Source organism: Schistocerca americana, chromosome 4, assembly GCF_021461395.2.
Source record: "Schistocerca americana isolate TAMUIC-IGC-003095 chromosome 4, iqSchAmer2.1, whole genome shotgun sequence".
Taxonomy (NCBI): Eukaryota; Metazoa; Arthropoda; class Insecta; order Orthoptera; family Acrididae; genus Schistocerca; species Schistocerca americana.
In genome coordinates, this window is record NC_060122.1 from 302,209,879 (window position 1) to 302,216,605 (window position 6,727).

Below are 6,727 nucleotides of genomic sequence, written 5' to 3' on the forward strand. Positions count from 1 at the left end.
CGAAGCTGCGTTGGTAAAGTACCGGAACTTCAAGCGCTGATAGAAATCACTGAAGCCGAAATCGTTATAGGTACAGAAAGCTGGTTGAAGCCAGAGATAAATTCTGCCGAAATTTTTACAAAGGTACAGACGGTGTTTAGAAAGGATAGATTGCATGCAACCGGTGGTGGAGTGTTCGTCGCTGTTAGTAGTAGTTAATCCTGTAGTGAAATAGAAGTGGATAGTTCCTGTGAATTATTATGGGTGGAGGTTACACTCAACAACCGAGCTAGGTTAATAATTGGCTCCTTTTACCGACCTCCCGACTCAGCAGCATTAGTGGCAGAACAACTGAGAGAAAATTTGGAATACATTTCACATAAATTTTCTCAGCATGTTATAGTCTTAGGTGGAGATTTCAATTTACCAGATATAGACTGGGACACTCAGATGTTTAGGACGGGTGGTAGGGACAGAGCATCGAGTGACTTTATACTGAGTGCACATCCAAAAATTACCTCGAGCAATTGAACAGAGGACCGACTCGTGGAGATAACATCTTGGACCTACTGATAACAAACAGACCCGAACTTTTCGACTCTGTATGTACAGAACAGGGAATCAGTGATCATAAGGCCGTTGCAGCATCCCTGAATATGGAAGTTAGTAAGAATATAAAAAAAGGGAGGAAGGTTTATCTGTTTAGCAAGAGTAATAGAAGGCAGATTTCAGCCTACCTAACAGATCAAAACGAAAATTTCTGTTCCGACACTGACAATGTTGAGTGTTTATGGAAAAAGTTCAAGGCAATCGTAAAATGCGTTTTAGACAGGTACGTGCTGAGTAAAACTGTGAGGGACGGGAAAAACCCACCGTGGTACAACAACAAAGTTAGGAAACTACTGCGAAAGCAAAGAGAGCTTCACTCCAAGTGTAAACGCAGCCAAAACCTCTCAGACAAACAGAAGCTAAACGATGTCAAAGTTAGCGTAAGGAGGGCTATGGGTGAAGCGTTCAGTGAATTCGAAAGTAAAATTCTATGTACCGACTTGACGGAAAATCCTAGGAAGTTCTGGTCTTACGTTAAATCAGTAAGTGGCTCGAAACAGCATATCCAGACACTCCGGGATGATGATGGCATTGAAACAGAGGATGACACGCGTAAAGCTGAAATACTAAACACCTTTTTCCAAAGCTGTTTCACAGAGGAAGAGCGCACTGCAGTTCCTTCTCTAAATCCTCGCACAAACGAAAAAATGGCTGACATCGAAATAAGTGTCCAAGGAATAGAAAAGCAACTGGAATCACTCAACAGAGGAAAGTCCACTGGACCTGACGGGAAACCAATTCGATTCTACACAGAGTACGCGAAAGAGCTTGCCCCCCTTCTAACAGCCGTGTACCGCAAGTCTCTAGAGGAACGGAAGGTTCCAAATGATTGGAAAAGAGCACAGGTAGTCCCAGTCTTCAAGAAGGGTCGTCGAGCAGATGCGCAAAACTATAGACCTATATCTCGGACGTCGATCTGTTGTAGAGTTTTAGAACATGTTTTTTGCTCGAGTATCATGTCGTTTTTGGAAACCCAGAATCTACTATGTAGGAATCAACATGGATTCCGGAAACAGCGATCGTGTGAGACCCAACACGCTTTATTTGTTCATGAGACCCAGAAAATATTAGATACAGGCTCCCAGGTAGATGCTATTTTCCTTGACTTCCGGAAGGCGTTCGATACAGTTCCGCACTGTTGCCTGATAAACAAAGTAAAAGCCTACGGAATATCAGACCAGCTGTGTGGCTGGATTGAAGAGTTTTTAGCAAACAGAACACAGCATGTTGTTATCAATGGAGAGACGTCTACAGACGTTAAAGTAACCTCTGGCGTGCCACAGGGGAGTGTTATGGGATCATTGCTTTTCACAATATTTATAAATGACCTAGTAGATAGTGTCGGAAGTCCCATGCGGCTTTTCGCGGATGATGCTGTAGTATACAGAGAAGTTTCTGTGGTGTCACCGCCAGACACCACACTTGCTAGGTGGTAGTTTTAAATCGGCCGCGGTCCATTAGTACATGTCGGACCCGCGTGTCGCCACTGTGTGATCGCAGACCGAGCGCCACCACAAGGCAGGTCTCGAGATACGGAATAGCACTCGCCCCAGTTGTACGGACGACGTAGCTAGCGATGCACACTGACAAAGCCTCGCTCATTTGCAGAGCAGATAGTTAGAATAGCCTTCAGCTAAGTCCATGGCTACGACCTAGCAAGGCACCATTAGTAACATTGCATGCATCTATGGAGTCTCACTTATATCGTCAGTAGCTATGTACCAAGGATGGATTAAAGTTAAGTATTCCAGAAGCTACGTACTTTTCTTTATAGCATTCATCACGTATCCTGTTACAGACCTATCTTTTGCCTGCGTGAACTAAACGCGTGCCTTTCGGCTACTTCCGTGGCGTGGCTGCCTTGCTACGCCACAACAGTTTCAGCATTAGAAAATCGTAGCGAAATGCAGGAAGATCTGCAGCGGATAGGCACTTGGTGCAGGGAGTGGCAACTGACCCTTAACATAGACAAATGTAATGTATTGCGGATACATAGAAAGAAGGATCCTTTATTGTATGATTATATGATAGCGGAACAAATACTGGTAGCAGTTACTTCTGTAAAATATCTGGGAGTATGCGTGCGGAACGATTTGAAGTGGAACGATCATATAAAATTGATTGTTGGTAACGCGGGTACCAGGTTGAGATTCATTGGAAGAGTCCTTAGAAAATGTAGTCCATCAACAAAGGAGGTGGCTTACAAAACACTCGTTCGACCTATACTTGAGTATTGCTCATCAGTGTGGGATCCGTACCATATCGGGTTGACGGAGGAGATAGAGAAGATCCAAAGAAAAGCGGAGCGTTTCGTCACAGGGTTATTTGGAAACCGTGATAGCGTTACGGAGATGTTTAACAAACTCAAGTGGCAGACTCTGCAAGAGAGGCGCTCTGCATCGCGGTGTAGCTTGCTCGCCAGATTTCGAGAGGGTGCTTTTCTGGATGAGGTATCGAATATATTGCTTCCCCCTACTTATACCTCCCGAGGAGATCACGAATGTAAAATTAGAGAGATTAGAGCGTGCACGGAGGCTTTCAGACAGTCGTCTTCCCGCGAACCATACGCGACTGGAACAGGAAAGGGAGGTAATGACAGTGGCACGTAAAGTGCCCTCCGCCACACACCGTTGGGTGGTTTGCGGAGTATAAATGTAGATGTAGATGTTCTGAGATAGTGTGGGGGAACTTTGGAATCAGCACTGAATGCTGATTCGCGGTTTTTCGAGGGTAGTGGGGAGCTGAGTGACGTTGGCTTCGCTCTTGCGTTGCGCGGGCACATGACACTCAGGTGTGGAGCATGACTTTGGTCATACTCCAGTTTCATTCTGCGGCTTTCCAAAATTCTACTCCAGGCGGGTGTAAAATGAGTGTGTGCAACGGAAAATACTGAACGCGAAAATGAAGATTTGGCCCTGTCTGACTACCCCCCTGAAGCAGATCTTAGGATCTCTTACTGGTGATATTATTTCCTACTTTTTGCTCTTTAACATATAAATTACAACATAAACATAAATGAATGATTAAGGGAACTAGTAACAACAAATGATAAATGGTGTTTCTGCTTATACATTTACTGTAGATTAAAATCCCTTTATATATTACAAATGTTTATATATCAATGTCCAATGGACACAAGGAGATACAAATGGGTTTCCTAACTAATATAACTGATCAATTGTCCAAATCTGCCCCTTTTCAAGGCTACACGATCTAATATACATAACGCAAGATGACTGACATCATCTACGTACCAAACACTAGAGGACACTACTTTCAAAGGTGATCCACAGTGGTGTGCAACCTCAGTGGGAATAAGATTTACATAATTACAGATGTTTAGCTTTATAGCCTTAATGAGCCGAAGCAATTAACAATATCACCGTATGTACTTAGTCCGGTGTGTCGGTGTGCTGGTTTTCATATACGTCTGTGACGACGGAAGAACTCCGGCCACAAAATATTAAAAAAACAACCCTCATTCAAACACTAGGACGGCAGAAGACGGTCCTCTGACTAATATAATCTAATACTGTCTTCTCCTCTCTGTGTTCTGCAGACCAGAAACTCGAACTCCCAGCCACAAGGACGGAATTCAGATAACGTCTCAACGTGAGTACAGGCAGAAGAAGTGCATTCAATCACTTAACGCTGCGTACTCAACGACGGCTCCCTACCCAGAAGCGAAGTCCAGAATCGTATGTTCGCAACAGTACAGTGCCTAACTGTTATAACTATAAAATCTCCTGAGAGTAAAGATAACAAGTCCGTCTGTAGCATCAAAGCTGATACTGAGCGACCATCAAACACGGGCGCTCAAAATGGAAGACCTCTTTCTCTCCACCGCTGGCTTCCCAGCGAAGTTCGGCTCCCCTCCCTCATAGCTGCAGAAGGCGAATCATATTCTCGAAACCACGGAATATTCTCCCTCTCTACAGATTCTTCTGAACGCCGACCAACCATATTTCAGTCTTTTGTCGTCCAGCGTGGAAAGTTTGCAAGGAAATACCTGTCCCCGTTAATTAGGAATACATACAATGGTACGCTTCTCAGAGTAAAAAGCCTCAGAAATAACCCAGCCTGCGCGATTTCCGAGGTAACACTTCCTCGTTTCTATCTGCTGCGTCCAAGATTTTCAGAGTTTCCGAAGTATTATCCAGTTATCCTTCCAGCCCCACTACAATACCGGCTGGCCGCCGCTGTATTGTGCTTCAGCGCTGAGGTGCCCCGACCGACCGTCTTGGCTACTTCCTGTGTTAAGCAGACCAACACACCCGTGCGGGCTTTTCCACCCAGGGCTTGAGTTACAACTGCCATTTCATTTTCACTGGCGTTCCAACTTCTACCAGTATAGGCAATCATTCATTACCCCATTTCGATAATAAAGACACTCTGTGACCTTTCATGCAGTAAGCGTTAACAACTATTTACAAGGTGTACGTGACAATGTCAGTCTTCTTTAAATATTCATATATACGATGTACAACCTATCAAATAATACCTAATTCCGGTTGTAAATCATAGAAAAGTATGTAGACGAGTGCTTCTAAGGTGAGAAATTATAGCCACCTTACAACTTAAGACCCAGATTCTTACTCTGGGTTTTCGCACCTACGGAATATAAGACCAGCTGTGTGGTTGGATTGAAGAGTTTTTAGCAAACAGAACACAGCATGTTGTTCTCAATGGAGAGACGTCTCCAGACGTTAAAGTAACATCTGGCGTGCCACAGGGGAGTGTTATGGGACCGCCCGCATCTCGTGGTCGTGCGGTAGCGTTCTCGCTTCCCACGCCCGGGTTCCCGGGTTCGATTCCCGGCGGGGTCAGGGATTTTCTCTGCCTCGTGATGGCTGGGTGTTGTGTGCTGTCCTTAGGTTAGTTAGGTTTAAGTAGTTCTAAGTTCTAGGGGACTTATGACCACAGCAGTTGAGTCCCATAGTGCTCAGAGCCATTTTTTTGTTATGGGACCGTTGCTTTTCACAATATATATAAATGACCTAGTAGACAGTGTCCGAAGTTCCATGCGGCTTTTCGCGGATGATGCTGTAGTATACAGAGAAGTTGCAGCATTAGAAAATTGTAGCGAAATGCAGGAAGATCTGCAGCGGATAGGCACTTGGTGCAGGGAGTGGCAACTGACCCTTAACATAGACAAATGTAATGTATTGCGAATACACAGAAAGAAGGATCCTTTATTGTATGATTATATGATAGCGGAACAAACACTGGTAGCAGTTACTTCTGTAAAATATCTGGGAGTATGCGTGCGGAACGATTTGAAGTGGAATGATCATATAAAATTAATTGTTGGAAAGGCAGGTACCAGGTTGAGATTCATTGGGAGAGTCCTTAGAAAATGTAGTCGATAAACAAAGGAGGTGGCTTTCAAAACACTCGTTCGACCTATACTTGAGTATTGCTCATCAGTGTCGGATCCGTACCAGATCGGGTTGACGGAGGAGATAGAGAAGATCCAAAGAAGAGCGGCGCGTTTCGTCACAGGGTTATTTGGTAAGTGGGATAGCGTTACGGAGATGTTTAGCAAACTCAAGTGGCAGACTCTGCAAGAGAGGCGCTCTGCATCGCGGTGTAGCTTGCTGTCCAGGTTTCGAGAGGGTGCGTTTCTGGATGAGGTATCGAATATATTGCTTCCTCCTACTTCTACCTCCCGAGGAGATCACGAACGTAAAACTGGAGAGATTCGAGCGCGCACGGAGGCTTTCCGGCAGTCGTTTTTCCCGCGAACCATACGCGACTGGAACAGGAAGGGGAGGTAATGACAGTGGCACGTAAAGTGCCCTCCGCCACACACCGTTGGGTGGCTTACGGAGTATAAATGTAGATGTAGATGTCTCTTCCTGGAGATGCATCCTCGTTCATCCAGGAGTTTCTCTGCTTAGGCCACGAGACCAGAACTTAGAATTTTCGGACAGCATTCGAGGCCACGGGTTGAAACAGACCTGCTGCACAGCAGGGGTCGGTGCCTACATCATCAGAATGCTGTCTACTGACGACGTGCTGCAGGTTTCAGGACTGGTAAAGTATTTTGCTGCTCCGACATTGTGGGACCTATCATTTCTATACTGAAGTCCTCAGCAGCACGCGCGCTCGATTTGCTCCAAGTCCACCTCGTTTGTTC